The sequence below is a fragment of the Phasianus colchicus genome, chromosome 12 (assembly GCF_987193195.1).
Source record: "Phasianus colchicus chromosome 12, bPhaCol1.hap1.1, whole genome shotgun sequence".
NCBI classification, from domain to species: Eukaryota; Metazoa; Chordata; class Aves; order Galliformes; family Phasianidae; genus Phasianus; species Phasianus colchicus.
Genome location: NC_143447.1, coordinates 14,527,347 through 14,548,173, shown reverse-complemented (window position 1 = coordinate 14,548,173; position 20,827 = coordinate 14,527,347). Strand labels below are relative to the sequence as shown.

The window sequence follows — 20,827 nt, the reverse complement described above, 5'->3', positions numbered from 1 at the left end:
ATATAGGAGGAATAGATGTTGGGGGTGGTGGATGTAGGTCTGTTGGTGCAGTACCTTTGCTGCTCTCATTGGCTTGATATAGGAGAGTCCAAATTGAAACGTTTAAACTGGAAAGGGTAAAGCAGCAGATTGCTTGCTGCAATAAGTCTTTTAGGGGGTTGGAGGATGAGACTAGTTCCAAAACTGTCATGCTGTAGAGAAGTTTCCATGCTAGGCTATTAGGTGTGTTAGAAAGGGAAGCAAGAAGCTCCTTTGTTTTTAGGAAATTTTCTAACTATTCCCGTGGAGGGAACAACCAAGTGATCAAGTGCTTGTCTGAATGCCAGCACGTCCAGTGCCATTGTATTGCTGGGAATCAGTGTTAACTTCATGAAAAAATGAAGCTTAGGACTTGGAAAGGGCAGATGATAATGAACACGGGGAGGGAGGGGAGGAGAATGAAGGATGACCTCTGGCTCTCTAACTTTGTTTACGAAGTAGCTAATGTTTTTCTATTATAGAAAATGTAAAATTTTTACCTCCAAGGAACTTGAGTTCAGAGGGTGGAGGAGTTCGTAATGCTTTCAAGGCTCGCCTTCTGCTCATAATTCACAAGTGACTTCAGTATCTTCACCCACTGAGAGCGTTTTAAGCTCTAGTTCATAAGGCTTTTCAAAAAAACTACAAATGTGCAGATGGTGAGGGGCTGGGAGGGAGAGGGAGCCCTTGGCCTCTGTGCAGTGGTAACATTTAAAACTCATATGGATACAGCTCGTGTAGACATCCATTTCAACGTTCCCATGAAAAGCTTATGAGTTGGCAAGGTTTCAAGGGCTGAAAAAACACTCTGTATACAACATGTTTTATTAATGTTGAAGGAGTAATGTTGCTCTATTTCAATGTCTGCCACTGCATAGAATAAGTTCAACTTGTAGACTTCAGCATTTCCCCCAAGTAAAACTAAGGTGTGACTTCACATCTGCTTTCTCCTAGTAGCCTTGTATTAATCAGGGGTAGACACATCTCCAAGCTTTGGCTAGGTTTCCTCCTTCTCCTTCCTTAATTCTCCTGTACTACGTGGAGAATTCATGATTCTTGGCCCTCAGTGGGCACTGTGAAACGCACTCACTGTAAGCCTTGATGTTAAGCATCACATCCCACTTAATTTCCATGATGACTTTTCGCCTCCTTTTAAGCTGTACGTGAAGGTGAATGTGAAATTAGGCAGCTGAGAAAATGGTGTAGCCTCTTAAAACTTGGCAAATCTGGCTGGCCTAACGGGTGACTTTTTTAAAGAAAAAAAATATATATTTTTAAGAGAAATCAGTGTTGTTAAACACGAACTTGAAGGTGAATTAATTTTTGCAGCGGCCGTGATGCTGGGCAGATAGACAACTCCAGCACAGAATCCCAGTTTACAGTTGCCCAAATTGGTGTTACTCTTGTAAGATGACCTCTGCATCGGGGCTGGCTGCTGAACAAGGCACGGCTGCGGGACAGCTGAAGTGGGAGCGCCTGCAGTGCGCGCGGCATCGGGTTGCAGATTGAAAAAGGAGCCCGGATTCAAATCCTGAACACTGGCTTCTTTCAGGGCTGTGCAGTCAGCGTGCAGGGTACTGCAAGCGTTCTTTGGGACTGGAAAAGAAGTGAGGATATGTGACTACTCGAAAGTTTTTGCTTTCTTAAGTGAGATTGCTGTATCTCCTCCTTATTCTTCTGATTTGTGGGTATTGATGTGTAATTAATGAGGCAGTTGGAGCACTCTAAAACTGCTGCAGGATTATAAAATGTTATCGCATTTGTGTGTGCACGCTCTTAAAAGTTGAGGCTTCCAATTCCCGCTGTGCATCTGCTTGGATGGGCTATGCAGGTTCTCCCTGCTCTGGTTCTCTCATCTGCTCATTCCTCCCGCTTGACCAAAGCCACCAGATCTTCCTGTCATGTGTTCAGCAGTCTGTCCTCTGGAAATCAGTTTTCTTGCCTGCTTTTCCATCCCAGCCCCTTTGAAGCTAATTAGTGCTGTTTTCTCCCGTTACCCTGTTGGATTGTGTCAGTGGTGCCATGGACATGGTGGCCTTCTTGCCCGACTGAAAACCAGCTGAGCATTATTTGATTCTTATTTATTATCAATCTGTTTATAAAGAAATTTCTGTTTGTTGGATCAGAGTAAGCTGTACTTTTAAATAGGCTTAATCGTAGAACTATTAGAGTTGGGGAAGACCTCTAGAATCATCTAATCCAACTGTCCACCTACCACCAGTGTTGCTTGATAAACCGTATCCCTAAAATATATATCACCTGCGGATGAAAACTGGGGTTTAGCATTGGGTTTTCTAACCAGAGATGCAGAAAATACCTCCTGCATCACCAAAAAATGAAATCCCTTCCTTTTGTAACAGGATGGAAGCTCCCTGGGTCTGTCTGTTACCCATTGCCCCAGCATCAGTGGTTACAGCTGACGTGCTCTGAAAGAAGAAAAGCTCGTGTAACTCAGTCTGCTTTCCCTCGCTGAGCCAAGGCCTTAATTCAAGCGTGGATAAAGCCAGGAATTTGATCAGGGCTCCTAATGTTGGTCACACTTTGAACGAAGTGAAATGGAGTAGAGCTGAATTACAGAAGATGGGGTTTTTCTCGTGAAATTTGAAGTGTTTGGCATGCCACTGAAAATGTGCGGGAGTAGTCCTTACTGAGTTCCCTGTGCTTAGCTCTTTGCTGCTGCCCTTGTGTTCTGAGCAGTTAAAAGGGGATAACTTTTTTTTCCCTACAGTGAAATATGTGGCACTGCTCAAATTGTGAAGTCCTGCAGGCCGAGTCCATCAGTTCATCGTAATCTGGGATATTTATGACTTAAAACAGACAGCGAGTTTCTCTTACTCCTAAATTAGGTCTTTATTCAGCTTAGTGAAGCAGGGAACATTCTGACATGCTGGGACCCTTCTGCAGGGCATTGTGTGGGTTTTCTTAAAATAAAAATGAGGGGAAGGGAAAGGAGAATAGGTCAGGTGGTGAAGTGGTTTCAGTCACTATTAATGTTTGCCTGCTGCAGCAGTAACTCATATTTCGTGGCTTTTCCCAGGGCTGGGAGAGGAAGAGAAGGAAGGAGGAAGCTGGCTGTACGGTTTTTGTTGAACTGGTGCCTGTTACAAAGCAAAGTTTTTCTGCTTTGTTGCATTCAGCATCCCTGGGAATATAAAGGAAAAATCCTATATATAGGAAAAATCTGCGCAGATTGCAGTCAGTTTATTTCAAGGACTGTTGCCCAACTAACAAACTAGTTTTGTTTAATCTGTTTTCTAATTAAGCATCTTAAAGGAATGGATTACTAGCATTTATTCAAAGCTTCTGTGAATCCTGCCCGTTGCTTTTTGTACTGTGCAGGTTGAAAGACTTTGCCTGTGCATGGGCTGCTGTTTTAAATTAATCACATGGGAAAAAAAGGAAAAGGAAAGTGATGGTATTAAAGGACGATAGAGAAAGCTTACTGGTAGCCTTTCTGGTTAGCTCTTGTGCTGCAGTAACCTTCTAAGAGTTGTAGCTCGGATGCTACCAACAGCATACAGCTAATAAATTTGCGCAAGAAAGAGTATGGTCTTTGATGCACAATTGCTGCTCGGAGCCCGAGGCTTGGGAGAAGTAATAGTGTTGGAGATAGTGGTGAGGAGTACTTCCAGGTCTCTATACTTGCTGCTTTTAACATTTTAGCTATGCTCTTGGATTGCGTGTATATTTTTTTAATTGTCAAGGGCATAAATCTTGTTGTTACGTACAAAGGAATGCAAAAAAAAAACAACAAAAAAAAACACTTTCCTAAAATTTGTGATTGCACCTTTTGGAGCTGTGTGGAGATGAATATGCAGCATAGGAGCCAGAAGCAAGCTGCAGCAGAGCTTATGTGTGATCTTTGTGTGTGAGGAATTTAATTAATCCATGGTTTACATAATATGAAAGAGAAGACCCCACTTTCTCTGATTTATGGGAGCAACTCCACTAAAATCAGAGCTGCTGCTCATACGAAGGAGGGTTTGCAGATTGCAGCCTAATTTAGATGTGTTTATTTGTGTAAGACCAGCTCCATAATACAGATAATGCACAATTTATTATGTCTGTTAAGCTTTCAGATTTCCATCCAGTTTAGGAAGAACTCACTGGACTTTATCATTCTGTAAACTGAGCCAGCCTGTCACTTCATGAAGAGTAATAAACAGCATTGGCAGAGCTTGCAATGCCTTTACACAGAAACACTGCTGTGTTTTGAGTGTTTGTGGCCTGCCTAGCACAGAGCACCCAAAGGACAGCTTCAGGTACCTTGGTGTTGAATATTTAACTGACCAGAGGCATGGCTGGTTGAACATTGCCTGTGATTCTGACTTAGTACGTGACTTCCAATGCACAGGCATAACAAAGCACTGCTACATGAGTGCTGGGAGGTGTTGGATGTGGAATGAGCTTGCAGCTCTGTTCTGGGGAATTGTCTTTTCACTGAGGAATTGATTTGTGTTCCCAAGGGAGACCTCCTGTCAGCCCTTCCAGACCCGAGGGCCCAGCACCAGCCTTCACAACTATCCCTTGCAGTGCTGTTGAGGATGGTGAGGCGAAGGTGGGCAAAAATGGTCATCCCTTTCATTTGAGCTGTGATGCATCCAGTGACCTTTGTTGGAGAAAGGTTCGTCTTGCTGCCCATGAGTACTCAGGGTTGTATTTAAAGTTTTTTTCCTCCTGCAGCTCTAGTTCAGAAGGGGCTGGAACATTTTCCATCAGAAATCGATAAGAGTTTTGTGTCTGCCTTAGGGCACTTGCCTGCCAGCCTTTGCCACTGCCGCCTGCTGCTCTGCTTTGCCTTGCAACAGCTTTCTTTTGGGGTATGGAGAGCACCTGAGGAAAGGCACAAGCTTGTTGCACTAGTTAATTGTCAAGGCTGCTGAGAAGCAAGCTCACGTGGCCAAAAAGAGTGATCACAGCTTGTCTTTAAGGGGAGAGAAGTTGGATATGAGAGCTAGCTCGGTGACAGAACCTTCCAGAAGGGTAGAAATGCAAGCTGCTGGCTCTTTGGCTCATCTGGGGGGAGAATAAAGGACTAAGGGATCTCTTTCCTGAGATGCTGTGCAGAAGGGTGAGGGATGTGATGGTGCCTCGCAGTGCAGCTGGAGAGTTCAGCTCTTCTTACCTGGGATGTCATGGGTCTGCAGGGAGGAAATGCTGCAAAGTAAAAACCATTGCCTCAAGTCCTGAAGAGAAACGTTGCTCAGAGGCACATCTTGTTGGTGTTATGGTGTTGTATGGCTCAGGTGCACCTGTGGTCAGAGGACACCTGGCTGTTATGTATGTGCTTAGGTGAGTTTGGGGTGGATGGGAGCCTGTGTTACCTGTTGGAAAGGACTTTTCCCTTCTCATAACGTCTATTTGCTTCTCGTTTCACTGTGCAATAGAGACACACATGCTTACAATAAAAAGAAGAATGAATTTGCATTCTTCTCCGTTGCTTTTATGTGGGCCTTTTGGCTCATGACTCACAGGCTTGTTAGAGGCTTCTGAGCCAAAAATGCAGCTGCGTTTTTCTGTGTCACATGCTTTCTTGCCAGGTCCGGTAATAGCAACCATTGGACAAGTGTAACACAACCTGCCTCACCGCAACTGTGTGCGGAATCAGACTCGTGGGAAGCTCGAGATGACTTTCATAGCAAGGAAAAAATGTTATCACACTTCCTCCTTCCCCTCATCCCTGGGCATGTACTGCTTGTTAACACCCTGGATTCTTGTGGAAATGGTAGTAATAGTGAAAGATGTCTCTGATTTTCTGATGGAAGATCTATTGGCGGCGACTGGATTGCGAGATCGTCCTGGGAAAGCAAGGCTAGCAGTAAAAGAGAGGATTTGAATTACAGTTGGGAGGCATAGAGAAATGCTTAGTTTTGGCAAACGATGTGTTCAGCTGAGAGAGGAAATGCAAAGCAGGGACCCAACTGGATTCTCGGCGTGGCTTGCGTTCCCTGCACGATGCAGATGTTTCCCAGAGCAGTTTACCAGCATGTTTTTCACATCTTCAGTTTCCCAAATGGTCCTGTTGTCTTCAGACTCTCAGCTCTTTAAGATCTTAAACTGCCATGAGAAGACTTGTTCTTCTAAAAGATGGCGTGAAGAAGAAATAGAGCAATCTCTTGTGTTGTCATTTGAAGTCATTTGGCGGGCTGGTAGTTTGGCACTTCTTGAAAACATTTTGGAGAAGGCCCATGGTAGCGATCAGCTGTGTCTGATCAGCAGACAACTTGTAGGCTTCGAGAAAGGACACAACTGCTGAATTGAAAATAAATATGCAGCACTGGATTCCTTCTGTGGGGTACTGAGGATGAAAGATGCTTTCGGTGTTTCTTGAAGTTGTAACAGCGCTTGATATCTTGCCCATCCCTCCCCTCTCGTGCAATATATGCATGTTCTCAATGTAAAGGTTCCGAAATGCATTTCTGTACGGGTTTGTGAAAGCATTTAAAATCCTGAGAAATGACCCACACCTATTTTAGCTCTATCTGTTGTCCTGCTCAAGAGCTGTGATGCATTATATCTCTGATTTTTGTATAGATACTGTGCAAAACAAACAAAAAACCCAGCCTCCAAATTCTTCCTGATTATTTCCAATGGTTTCAGTATTTATGACAACAGTAGCCTTCAAGATAGCAATGTTTATTTTTGCGTATCCTCTCGCATTACATGTTTGTTTGTTGTTATTAAAATAACTTGCAAGCTTGGATTCATGAAGCTTCTGATCCTTCATTGGTAGAAACTGAAACTGCTTGAACTTTTTTTTTTTTTTAAGTATTTTGAATAAGCCTTTGCTGGCTTTCCTACCAGAATTCAGCAGGACAAGGGGAAATGGTTTTAAGCTGAGGGAAGGGAGATATAGGTTGGATGTCAGGGGGAAATTCTTTACAGAGAGAGTGGTGAGGTACTGGAACAGGCTGCCCAGGGAGGTTGTGGATGCCCCGTCCCTGGAGGTGTTCAAAGCCAGATTGGATGGGGCCCTGGGCAGTCTGGTCTAGCATTAGGTGGAATGGTGGTGGCCCTGCATGTGGCAGGGGGGTTGGAGATTCATGATCCTTGAGGTCCCTTCCAACCCTGGCAATTCTGTGATTCTGTGATTCTGTAATTCATCTTAAACTCGCTTAGGGAGCGCTGGGCTGCTGCCAGAACTTTTCCAAGGTAGCATAAGCACACCTGTGTGCACACGGATGCTTTAAGCCCCAAAAGAAAAAGCAAACACACTTCCTATGCGTGTTAAAAGAGCAGACTGCACTACTCTTAGACTATTTCTTCACCTTTCCTTGTGAGATAATCTTGCAGGGGGCTGAGCACTGGCCCTTCTAATCCAGCTGTGAGCTCATTCGCCTATTTACTGCCAACCAGGCAGCATTATTGCTGCTGACCTCAGTGACCCACTTATTTATAAAGCAGTGCACACTTTGCTGAGCAATGCGGAAGGCTCTGAGGCCTTGGCTCTGGTGGGCTTGAGTGCTCGTTGCTAGCAACTGATTAACGAGTACTTGGGAACAATGAGATTATTTCATTTGATGTCAGCCAGCTAAAAATTGCAGCCAATTCTACTACCTCTGTGCTGTTTGGCAGTGGATAGGTTTCACTCCAGGTCTCACATAGAGGGCAGGCTTTAAAACAGGTGCCTTTAGAGGTATAAGTGGGGCTGGGACAATAATGCTGGGCAAGTTGGTTTTGCTCTGTGCTTCTGGAGTTAATGCTGTTTGTGTCACAAGTTGTTAGATGTGGATACCTTCGTAACTTCTTAAACAGCTAGATTTCTCATGATTTTGCATCGAGACCTATTGGTAGGAACGAATGTCATCTGTGCACAAAGCCTGCTGTTTGCTTTATCCTGTTGCTCTCAGGTGGTATGAGAGCAGAAGAGTCTGGGCACGGAGCAGTAGCTGAACATAACAAGGTGAATCAAGGGCAGAACAGGAGGCTTAACTTGCAATTTCCTTGTCTTTGTTGGTTTAAGTCCGACCCTCCCATTTGTTCAGCGTTTTGTATTTTGTTTCCTCAGTTGCTTAAGGAAAGGTTGTGGCCAGCAGAGGAGCTTCAGAGGTGGGGCACGCAGGATTCAAATCAAGAACCTGTGTTTTACTTCCAGCAGACACATAAGTTATTAAAAAAGTAGGTCAGAGAAAGTAAATTCCAGTTGCAGAGGTGTGGAGGAAGCTTTTAGTCCTGGGTGGCTCCTAATTTGTTCTGTAGCCTTGAGGATGAAAAAGGAAAGTCAAACCTGAACGTTTTGGTGATGCTCGGAAGGAGCCGGATGAGTGACTTCTGAGCAGCAAAATGGGATTTGATCTCATCCTGGAGCTCTGCATTGAGCTTTTATTTCCAGTCGTAGGACTGTGCTCCTTTCTGCTCCCAATGCTCTGGTAGTTGAGAGGTGGAACTTGCAGAGGAAAACAGTTGCAGTCCTAGCTGTGGAAAAATTGCTGAAGACAAATTCTTTGGGTTTGTTGGTCTTCAACTTGAATTGCTCCTGCAAACGTTTACAGATGGACCTAATACTGAACTTATGGCTTGAGTGGAAAATGTGGGTGAAATTTGTCAGCCTCCGATAGAAGCAGCTGAACTTACAGGATCCTCCTGTCATCTTCTGACCCTAATGTCATTTCAGAAAAGCCTGGAAACAAACAATCTCTTGGCCTAACGTACCAAGGGAAAAAGGAAAAGCAAAGTCAGTCAGTCAGTGTTAATCTCATGTAGGAGCACTGGACAAACTTTGTTTTTTTCTCTTCGTGTGCCACCACGCTTTCATTCTTTCTTAACCACCTGCATGCCTGCTAGCCTTTTGCCACTCGTGACGTTTGCATGCAGAGATCTCTGTTGCTTGGAAGCTAATCAGCTTCTGGTTGTCCTCCCTCCACCTGAGCTTCTCAGGAGATCTCTTATTCCTGTGTCATCTGCAAGAATTTAGGTGTAAGCAAAGAGCCCTTTCCTGCCATTCTACTACCTTTGTTTTCTGTTATCTGCAGAAATACGATTTCATTTTCAGGGAATGCAAAAATTGAATTGGCATCTGTATCACTCTTCTTCGTGGCATGAAGTTCTAGTTTCTATTTCTAACAGTGCTATGGAAAAAGTGTGTGTGTGCCCTTAGACGTCACGGTGAGCATTTTAATTGAGCATATCTTGGAGCACTTCATAAGTATAGATCAGAAAAATGATGTTTAGCAATAGATGTTATCTGCGGAGTAACGTCTAGATTGAAGTCTGCTGTTGTTCAGGGCAGGGCACCTGGAGGGGAAAAAAAGAAACAGAAGTGAAGTTGTTATCATGGAAAAAGATAACTTAAGCATCAGCAAATGGAAAAGCACAGAGAGTAAGGGTATTTGACCCAAGGTAAGAACAACATTAAATACAATGCTGTCGTCCCTGCCTTAAAACATTTCCCTTCAGAATAAAATCACAAAGTACTGACCAAACTGGTGTCTTAAAAATAGACAAGTGTGTTGGATCTTCACTGAGTGCCAGTGCGTTTGTCACCTGTAGGGACAGGTGTCTGTCCCATGCAGTAGTGGTTTGATGAATACTACTTTTGGTGCTGAGCTTAGTGGTGATATGGATTATCAGCCAGGTGGACTTTAGCAGTGTGTTTGGCTCTCCATGACCAGCATTGCTGTGGACAGTTTTGTCTCTTTTCTCTTATTGATAGCAAAGAAAAACATCCTGGGTCAGACAGTGACCATGCTGTAAACTGGCTATGGCCAGCTGAAACAAAAGGGAGCAAGATCTCTACTAGTCCTGATAACTGTGGTGTATTGAAAAGGCTGTACGTACTATTGATGAGCCCCTCTCAGCTCAAGGAAATCAGTTAAATATCGTTGGTGGTTTGTTTTGTTTTGCTCAAGCTAACCCTGTTTATTGTTGTGCAGCATTACGACAAGTCCTGGGGAAGGCAGGCAATGTGCGAACAGATTAGCATCAACAACAGGAATATGGCAAAGGGGAGATCCAAACGATGTGGGGTTGTGCTTGCAGTGGGTGAATCACCACTTACACAGGTGCAGATGGGCAGATAGACACTGGAAACCCTGTGTGCACGTGGAATTGTGGGCTGTGCCTTTGTTGTGCTCGTGCTTGGGTAGCACCCACTGGGACTGCTGACACCCAGGGTATTGCACAAGCAGGCAGGTACAGGTGTACTGGCCAAAGGGTGTGTGCTGCAATTACAGTCAGCTGTAATGCTGACTTTTCCTGCAATGCTCATTGCGTTGGTCAATGAGATCCTTTGTGGTGTGCCTGCAAGAAGGAAAGGAAGTCTATTCAGTGAAAATTGCTTTCATTGTTTTAACTGAAGAAGCTTTGCTGCAGGGAGTGGTTGGGAGGAGAAATGCAGCAGCAGATGCTCAGGTGGTTTTAGGTAAATTTGTCAGTGATATGGACATGGATGCTTGTTGTCTTGTTTTGGATTTTGCTTCCTCCCCAGGAGCACTGGGCTGTTTCGTTGTTGAGCAAAGTCCGTGCGATGAGCTAATGCTGTTTATTGATGTCCTTTGCTTCTCTGCTTGCAATGTGTGGAGTAGCTGTGACCTGTCTCTTTTAAAGATCTTGCCGCAAGCCTCTGCCTCTCGAGAGGGGAGGCAAAAATACAAAAGCAGTTGAATGAGAACAGTTTCCTTGTTAGAGGAGGAGAAAAAAGTTGCGTGAAAGTAAAGCAGGCAGCCCACTGAAAGACACTCTGTGGCTGCACACTGTTTGCTTTCAGCCACCCAATGATGTGAGCTGTTTGATCCATCGCGGCTGCAAGAGGCTCAGAGCAGTGCCCTGCGATAAGATCTGCTGGGGCAAAAATGGTCTGTACATGAAGGAAACAAAGGACAAACACTGTGTAGTTTTCCCAGCTCTGCTGCTGTGTACTCAGTGGTATTTTCAGCAATGAAATGCCTGCTTGCTCAAACTTCTCCCCATGGGCTGGGATGGAGCAGACCCGGCAACAACCCTGCAGCACAGTATGCGCCTGGAGGCTTCACTGCAAGTCCTCAGTGATCTATAAAGAAAAACCTCTGAGCTCTGCCCGCTCCTTGTGGCCTCACAGAGCCTTGTTCATCACCAGCCGTATGGCCACAGCCCACGGAGCGGCTGCTGAGCCCCAATATGACAGCAGGGATGGCCTACGGGACAGGAAACACGTGGGAGTGAGCTCTGGAGTTTGTCAGCATTCAGTTCCTGTGCTGACTGTGGCACTTGGCTGATTTTGAAAGCCCAAACAATGCTTCTTAGCCCTGGCACTGATATGGTGTTTTTCATCTGACTGCTTAACAAAAATAACTAAAATGATGCTGCTGAGCTGCAGTTTGGTACCATGTTTATTGATGTAAGATGTCAATATAGCAGAAAAGCCATTTCAAGCCAAATGAGTTCCCAGTTATGCTATGCTATGAATAGAGATCAATATTATCTGGAAGCATTTGAGCCTACTCAGGAAAAGAAAACCCACTCAGCTGTCTTGGGATATGTACGTTCACTTCCGCATAAACTGCTCATGCTGTGAGTGCTGATCAAATAGCCAAATTACCACATTTATTGTCACAGTTGATGGGTGATATCTCTGTTGACCTGGTGCTGATAATGCTTTCTTAGATAGGGCCACAGCTGGGAGCGAAATCGCCCAGCAGTGCAAAAGTCACTGTGGTTGTAAAGCAGCAGGTTGGAGCTGGGCGATGCCACCTCTGTAATGTGACTTTGCACCGGAAACAGCAGCACTTCTCTTGCTTGGGCAGCCTTTGGATGTGTCTGTTGTCTGGATGCAAATACAGCACATGACTGAGGATACAGTGGGTGTTTGCTTTGGAGCATCTCTTGGGACGGTGCTGCTGCTGCTAGAGCAGGTGCTTCCCATTCACCCTTCCCTTGCTGGTGCTGGGGAGGTGGGTGCATCTCGGTGACTCTGGGAAAACATCATCCCCAGTACAACCCTGCAGCTAGCTGCTGAAATGCCCAATTGCTTGAGCTGTTGTGCAACAGCCTGTAATCTGGGCGCCGGGTTGCAGATTTTTGTTGCATCATTAGACCTTCTCTTTCATTATTGGTTTAGGAACACTATACAGATCTTCTTATTTATATAATTAAGCTCTACGTAGCTCTGGTGACAGCTTGTTTTGAGCAATGAAATAACATAATCCCACAGTGCCTGGCACACCCGGGCAGCCTGGCACCCTGAGCAGCTGCTCCTTGGGCAGGGGACACTGATTCTCTATGGGGACGCTGATGCTGTGTGGCACTGGGTGGCACTCTTTGTGGTTGTGTGGGTGGGGAAGTGATGGTTGCATCCTGGGCGGGTTGCTGCATTTTCTGGGCCCGTCTGTTCCTCTCCCAGCACTTAATCTGTTTGATCTGCCTGGCAAAGAGACCCCAGCTGCTGCCTCCATGGGCTGAGCATAGGGACCTTGTTCAAGGAGCCACAACAGCATGCAGCATGAACTTGCACTTGGTGCTTTGTACTAGCACAGCAGGAAAGCATTTCATTTGTGTTCATTTGTCAATGCTTAGGTGTTATTGGAAACGCAGAATCATAAAATGGCTTGAGTTGGAAGGGACTTTAAAGCCCACCTGGTTCCAAACCCTGCTGTGGGCTGGTTGCCCTCCACCAGCTCAGGCTGCCCAGGGCCTCATCCCAACCTTGAGCATCCCTCTAGGGATGGGGCACCCACAGCTCTCTGGGCAGCTGTGCCAGGGGCTCAATGCTCTCTGAACAAATTTCCTCCTAACACCTAACCTCAATCTTGCCTCTTTTAATTTAAAACCATTCCCCTTTGTGCTGTCACTATCAGACCATGTAAAAAGTCAGTCTCCATCTTTTTCATAAGCTTCCTTTAAGTAGAGAAAGGAAGTTGGTTGCAATATGTGCATGTTTCCATCCTTATCAGAAGGTTTCTAAGTACAATAATCACTGTTTACTGTCTTCACTTTTTTTTCTTCTCAAGTTGGAGTACCTCACAACTGCTAATGACTTTGACTTCATTCCAGTGGCCAAGCAGTTCTTTCTCACTCCATTTCTCAACTGAGAATTGAGACAGAAACCACAATTAAGTGACAGTTTGGAACAGTGAGAGCGTAGGGTTGATGTCATTGCCATGATGTCACAGCTGTGCTTTGATCAGGGCATTGGACTGGCTGACCTTCATGAGCCAACCTCATTTATCTCAATGTCTCATTTGCAGCAACTCTTCCTTTTCTTGAGATCATGCAGTGCTCTGCAGGGCCACAGGTTGCTTGCCCTGGCTGCCTCAAGCCTGGCTGTTTCAGGGAAAAATAGAGGAGAAGCAGAAAGACCTGTATCAGAATTTGAAGACTTTGTCTTTTGGGAGTGGTTGTGGGCTTGAGATGTTATTCCGTCTGTTTGCTTTGGTTTTTAGCTCATCACTCCAATGTGGTTCTCCAGCAGCATAAGGAATGGTGGTCTTGCTATGGTGAATCAGTGAAGTGCTAAGGTCCAGCACACCTTAACGCTTAATTCTAAACTCCTAGAGCTAGGTTTTGAAGTCTTCCATAGCCAATCAGCTATGTCCTTACTCTACAAGGCCATCTAGAAAACAGTCGTTGCTACTTGGGATGGATGCTGAGACATACATCATTTTAAAGGAGATCAAATCTCTGTAGCGAGACCTAATTTTCCTCTTGGTGTATCAGTGAAAACTCTAACGAGGCACAAAAACACTATTATGCATTTCATTTTTTTTCCGTATAGTTTCTGTCTGCAGAATTGCAATTGTGGTGTGGCGTGTAGTTGTGTTTTATTTGTTAACTATTATTTTAAAGTTCTTAGCTTTTCTTCATGCAGTGTGCCAAGTTTGACACTGCCCTCTACACAAAACATAGCTGTTTGGTTTTGGGGGAACCTGGTGTGTGTGTAAATGAGGTGGCTGTATTCAATCCTCTGCTGCTCTGGTAAACATTTAGTGTGATGCTGTGGTTCTTTGCCTTTACATCTGTCCAAAACAAAGCAGATTTTAGGGAAAGGATCTCTTATTTTCACATGTATTTTGCCTATGTGTGTCCATAGCCATAGCAAATGGTTTTGGCCCAATGAACTGCATGGCTGCTGGGATGCTGCTGCTCCTGACCAGCTTTGGTGGGACCTGCTTGGCTTTCCCTGTGGTCACTGGGGAAGAAGTTGGTGCTGTGAAGGTGACTTCATAGCATGTGAAATGCCTTGTCCAGGCTCCCTTCCCTAACGAATTAGGAAGCGTAGCTCAGACCAACTTCCAAAAAGGTCTTGTGAGCCAGTTTCTCCTGGAAGCCAAGTAGAGGCAGGGAAAGGACTTGCTGTGGTGTGAATATCATGATGCTTAAGTATAGGCTATGTATTAAAAGCAACGAGGTAGCAGCGTGCAGACATGGATCCATGAGCTTTCCTTGATGTCATTTGATATGTAATTATAGGCAGATTTTGTAGCATGCAACAGTCAAAACCTGGAAATACTGCAGAGGTTTGTTTGGGTGTCTTAGCTATCAAGATCCCAGCCATATGAAATAATCCCAAATAATCAGCAGGTTCATCTCCCAGACCATTAGTGCCCTCTTCTTGGTGCTGTTTTTTAGCGTTTGCTAAAGCTTCATTATGGCAATTACAAACAGATGGTGAGATAACTCATTTTATGTGTCAAAACAATCAGTTTGCAGAGGGGGAAAAAAAACAAACTGTTAGTGCTTCTCAGAAGAAGAAATTGGATTTGTGTTCAGGGGAAAATTAAAAAAAAAAAAAAAAAAAAAAAACCAACAAAAACAAGTAGGAAGTGGTTTCTGTGTGATGGCTGTGTTTTGGAAGTTCTTTGCTGATTGACTTGGCACTGCAGCTGTGCACTGGAGACCTGGGGTCTGCATGTTTGGGTTCTGTTGAGCCTTCAGGAGAGCCTCGCTGGCCCCTGCCCACCTTTCAGATCTCCATCCCCCAGCTGGCTGCTCCTAAATGTGTTTTAGACACAGATAATTCTCTCTTGCTGTGCTTACAGCCCCTAACATTCACTTCATTTATGAATGAGTAGTGAGTACCTTGTGCTGCTTGGCTCCTCTGCCTGTAAAGGTGCAGATCACCCTTAAGTCATTAGGCTAATTATTTATTTTTCTTTAAGATAACTATGTATGTAACCATCCCATTCCTCAGCACTGTTTACCTTCTCTATTTAAGAACGTAGATAGCCATGATGCTGTCCTTATCCACCAGTGCATTTCATCACTCAGCATTGATGGGCAAATTCTGCATTTGCCATCTCAGTGTGAAGGGAGAGGGACCGCAGGAAATCAGCCCTCAGTTCTGTCTTGATAAATAAGGGTTTTTTCCCCTCTTTTCATTCAGTTCAAGTGGAACATGTTCTGTAAAGGCGATCAAAGGGACTTTTCTTTATATTCCCATTTATGTTAATTGAGCACTGTGAGATGTTGTGCTACTTGCAGTGTCACTATGGCCCCTTTTGGGCAGAAATCACTCAGAGCTATGGGTCAGAATGGAGCAGTGCTGACAGAGCAGTGTAGGAACCTTTTATAACTGATGATGTTTGCAACTAAATATAGAAAATGGCATGTATTTGTACATGCTAGTTAAAACTTGAAAAGAGATTTTATCTCCAGCTATTTTCCTTCAATAAACTTTTTTTTCTCCCCATTTAATATACTTTTTAACTTTTCCCTATTGTCCTAGCCTAGAGAATTTGCTGTGGAAAGAGATTTGCTTGAACTGAGATCTGTTCCTTGCGCTGTGGCTGCCTGGCAGGGTGGCCATGGGCAAACCCCTTTGCTGGCTCCATGTCATCATCTTCCTGAAATGATGTGGAAGAGATTTTGTTTTCTTCCTTGTTAAGAAATATGAACACAGCTATAGGACATAATTGTTTTAAAAAAGTGTATTCTTTAAGATGCACGTAAGAGAGGCAACGTCCGTGTTTGTCAGTGCTGGGAAATTATTTCACAGTAGAGGATGAGGAGAAATCCATATGGGGAAATCCTTCTAAAATGAGTCTACTTACACATGCAGGAGTTATCTTGATGCATTTCCATGGAAAAGAGAAACCTCTGGGCACTTAATTCCTTGATTTGGACAGCTTTACAGAGTGTGCAGGCTTTTTAAATACAGAACTAGAAATATAAGACTTCTTAATATTCTTTGCACCTGCTTGTGCTAAACTGAAAACTCCTCCAGCATGAACTCAAACAGAAAGCCCCAGAAGACTAATGTCTTATTGCAAAGCTGGTTGATTTTCTCCACTTGCTAATACTTTCCAAGTCATAAACATCCCAGTGAGTTTTGCATGTGCGCCTCCATATACACACCCTCATTCCTTAATGGCTATGATGAAAAACCTGCAGTGATTCACTGCACACTCACTGTGTATTTACCAGTGTTATCTCTGCCCATAGTGCTTGCCAGCTTACAGGAGTAGCAGTAAAGCTTGCTGAAGCTCTGTGGTACTGAAAGCCAAGTTATCAGCCTCGCAAACAAGTGAAACCGCTGCATTGTTGTAGTGTATGCCTTGCAGAGAGCTGCTGATCATCGCACTCTCTGATCAGTGTGGGATCACTACCAGGAGCCTTGGGTTAATGTTTCTTACTTAATGTAGTTAATCATCGCCTTATCAAACTAACCACGCTTTAACGTGCGGCCTGAAAGCAGCTCTGCAGGAATGCTGGGGGGAAGTTCCAGTCTGTTTGCTTCGGACTGGGAGGGAGGTTTTTACTGCTTAATGAATCCAAAGGAGGCTTGCTTCCTCTGCCTGGTACTGGAGAGTTCAGGTAGTTCTTTCAGCTCAGTAGTTTGCCATGGAAATGTAATTTAGAAATGTGATACCAGAATAAGGAGTCATGGGCTCCTTACTTTTCCCTCTTTTCCTTGCTGCTTGAAGAGGAACAAGAGGGTAAGCTTTTTTCCTTCTTCCAATTTGAGATAGTCTGTGCTGAAGTGTCTATGGAAAAAACCCTTTTCTGTCTGCAGTGCCCTATGGTGCCTTGCGAAGTGCTGTCCCAATCCCTCAGCAGGAGCCCACCAGCAGAATTAAGGGAGATTTTAGTAACAATGCTCACAAAAAACTTTGTGTACAACTGGTGTGGCAGAGTTGAGGTTCTGCTGTGCCTTTGCGGATGAACGAAGGAGGCTTGTTTTGCAATGCTCCATCTCCCAGCTTTTACCTTCCCCAGCCAATTCATGGAGCACAATTGATTTTCTAGCTGCTGGCAAGCTTTGCCATTGTTCCTGAGATGCTTATAATTGTACTTTTGGGCTGTGCTCAGAGGCTACTGTCTACTATACAACCACAAGGCATAGGTTGGTGGATGGCTTCAATACGCCAGGTGTGGGACAGGTGTATGCTCTCAGGACAGGCCTTGTTGCACCTCGGTGACTCCTCCTTTTTCTCTTGCAGGAGCTGAACCTCGAGTCCTGCTCTGCTGCTCTATGCTCACTGGGGGAAGGCCCGGAAGGACATCTCGGACTGTTGGTGCTGCTTCATGCAGTTCAAGTAAGTTCACGTGTTTTGACAGCTCTTGGGTACAAATGAATGCTGAGGCGATGTGTTCTGGGGAGTGGGTTTGCCTAGCTTACCTGCTGGATGGCAAGAGGGGTTGAGGATATCAAAGCATTATGACAAGCAAATGTGACAAAAAAAAAAAAAGAAAGAAAGAAAGAAAAAAGAAAAACAAAAAATAGAATGGTATCAAATGGTACAAAGAGTGCTGAAGGTGCTGGTGAAGAATTACATTATCTCTCACAAGTGAACTCACAGCTTGATTCATACTGCAGTTGAACGTGTTCTCACTGTTCCATGGTGTGAAACAGTCCATAGCACTTAAGGCACCAGCTGCTCTTCCCTATTATTTTAAGGCACTGTGCACCTGTCCCTGGGGGTAGACAGGTGGTTATGGTGTTCTCAGCCTGAGGGTTTCTCCAGAAGCTGCTGGGGATGGGAGCTGGGGCACACAGGGCTCCTGTCAGGGGAGTGTGGCTGGTTGTGAGCCCCTTGTGAGCCACGTGTGCTTCCTGCTCCATCCTGCAGTGCTCCAGGTGTGTGTTCAGTGCTGCTTTTTCAGTTCCCATAACCAGATCAGGGGATGGATCTGACTTGCAAGATGACATGTAGCTACTGCAGACCATCGGGAACTGGTGTGTCTCCTGCAGTTATACTCATTTTCTCCAAATATACTTAGCTTGGAAAAAAAAACTGTTAGCCTAAAGCAAAGAAACTGTGGGAGTCTTCTTTAGAAATGGGTGCTTGCAGTTCTTGGGCTCTGTCAGAGGGTTGTTTTCTCCTCTTGTGTGTGTAACCTGTTTACCTTCTGCAGCGTCTCACATTTTCCATGGCTGTGCCCAAGAAGACTGGTGCAAAGCAGCGTGGTTAACAATGCTGGGCCCATTTGGCAATGTTGTAGCAACAGCTGGGTGGATTAATCATAAGCTGCTGCTGTGCTAGGGAGACAAGTATTTATTGTGATTATTTTGGTTTCCTTTTTTTAGATGGGGTTGGGTAGGGGTGTTGTACCTATTTGCAGATTTTGAGAAAAAAAAATAATTAAGTCTTAGAATCATGGGTGAAATTATGAATGAAACCTTTATTGGGAAAGCGTTCCTTTGAGGATGTGGCTGTTGGAGGGCTGGTCCCTGCGTCCATCATGAGCTCAGATCATTAGCTGGATGTGCTGCACACGGCTAGTGGAGGAATGCACTGCATGAGTTCCTGTATAAGACAAGCTGTTTGATTTGCCACCAGCCTGGCTGCCATAGATGGGGCATCTACAGCTCTGGGAAAGCTGTTCCAGTGCCTCATCACCTTTCTGAGAAGTTTCTTAACTTCCTGTTAATTTCTGGAGCACAGGAGCACGCAGTGAGCAGTGCCTGCTGCAGAGAAAGGTGCAAATGTTTCCAGTTGCAGGCAGTGAGTGCTGCTTACCTGGCCCTCTGGGAACCAACATCTGCACCACGGCTGCTTTCAGGTGTGTGTTCTCTGATGGGTCTGGAAAAAAACTAAACTTGAATTTAGGAGTAGCTCTCCTTATTCCTCAAAGCCTTCCCTCTTTTTGGCTGCTGGTCCAGTGTTTCCCTAACTGTGCTTGTAATGATGATCCCTTCATTTCATTCATGGTTTCTGCCTAATGAATTTAGTGTTAATGAATTCTGTAACATTTAAAATAGCTGCATAACATGATGAAAAACAAACAAAAAAACCCAAGAAATATCAATAATAAAGGGATGCATTTCCACTCCCCAAATTTAATCCTGTGTTATAGCATAATTATGCAGAACTGCCTGGCTTGTGAACAGCTGCACAGCGTGGACTTTTGGTTCTGCGTAGTCGCTTGTCCCTGAGCTGGGGTAATAAATGATTTACTGGTGTGGCTGCAACCTGTGGGCATTAACCCACTGGGCTCCTGAGGGGCCAGCCTGAAAGCTTGCTTTGTGAGGGCTGCTGGAAGCAATGATTTCAGGTGCAAAGCTGGATGTCTGTTTGCAAAACTTGCTTTATTGCTTGTGGGCTGGTTGCCAAAGGGATTGGATGCAGGGGATGAGGTGGTGATATTGAGTAGAATCTGTGCTTATTTGAATTTGTTTGGTTTTGTTTTTAATTTAATTTTCAGATTTCTATGTGTACTCTCTCATCTCTGCTTTAGAGATGTGATACTCTGTTGCTTTGGGTTTTGCTTTTTGTGGTACCTTCCCTGCATGCTGTATACTTAATGCTATGTCTTACAAACTGCAACTCTACTTTTTTCTCTCTGGCAATGAGTACCAGAGGACTCCACTAGTTGCTGGGAGTGGGTCAATGATGTACATTTTTCAAGACTGGCTCAGATGGGATGCTCCAGTAAAACAAACTGATTCTGTGTCTACTTGAATAAAGTATGTTTCACTATGATGTTTTTCCTATGATTGCGTGAGTTGAAAGAAACAGATCACTTAAGAGAAAACAGCTCCTAATTTTGCATTCCCATCCCATCGTCTTTCACCTGGCTTTGTGCATCTGGAGGCATTGTAGGTGCTGTATAGCATCTCTTTTTTTTTTTTTTTCCCAAAGGTAATTATAGTCCTATTCCTTCTGTTTTGGCGGCCCAGCTTTGGGATGGTCTCTGTTACTACAGAAAATGCTGAATGTACTTGTCCTTTGAAAACTGGTGCTTCTCAAGAAGTGCCCTTAAGAACCTGAAGTCAATAATTGCTTTTACAAACGAAGTATTTTATCTTTGAGGACTTCCCTAGCATTTACTCCTATAGTGTGTATTCAAGCTATGCAGTGTATTAAAGGCTATCAGCTGAATTTTACTCATTTGAAGAGGCACCTAGAAGGTCTGCTAAGGATTTCTGGCAGTTAATACTTGAGCCTGAGATAAATGTTTCGTGCCTACGTGAAATAGCTGCCCCAGAACCTGTTGGAGGACTTAATTTGAGTATAAACATACGTGTGCTTTTGCGTACATGCTGCACTATAATTCAAGTCAACTGTTAGTTCTTAACTTTATTAGGATGTAGCTACTTGAGCTGAAGATGGAGCCTGTGTTTTTTTTATTTTATTACAGCTACATGGTAGCTACTTATAAAATGCTGTTTGGGTTTTAGGAATCAGTATCTTAATTACTGTTTGCCATTAGTAATATTTTCAAGTACCAATTGACAAGTGAGGGCAGTTATATCTTGTTACAAGTGGATTGGTTGACAATATGTGTGTATTGTAAAACGTGAAATGAATCGCCCTGTGCTGATGACCCTTGTACATTTACAGGAGACTGGTCTTTATGATACACAAATAGATTCCGGACACAGGAAAGAGGCTTATGACAAGAGGATGAGATCAGTTTGTATAATTAGAGCTAGCTAATAATCCTTTTACTCTCT

At 44.3% G+C, this 20,827-nt stretch overlaps 1 protein-coding gene across 6 annotated transcripts in view; it reads left to right on the top strand.

Moving 5' to 3' along the window:
• AKAP13 (A-kinase anchoring protein 13) overlaps positions 1 to 20,827 on the top strand; it is a 195,501-nt gene that overhangs the window by 19,349 nt on the left and 155,325 nt on the right. For all 6 annotated transcript variants that reach the window (XM_031587751.2, XM_090149022.1, XM_090149025.1 and 3 more), the window contains one exon: positions 17,370 to 17,465. The gene's annotated coding sequence lies outside the window, so the exon portion shown is untranslated. Of the gene's footprint in view, positions 1 to 17,369; positions 17,466 to 20,827 lie in introns of those variants that run through there.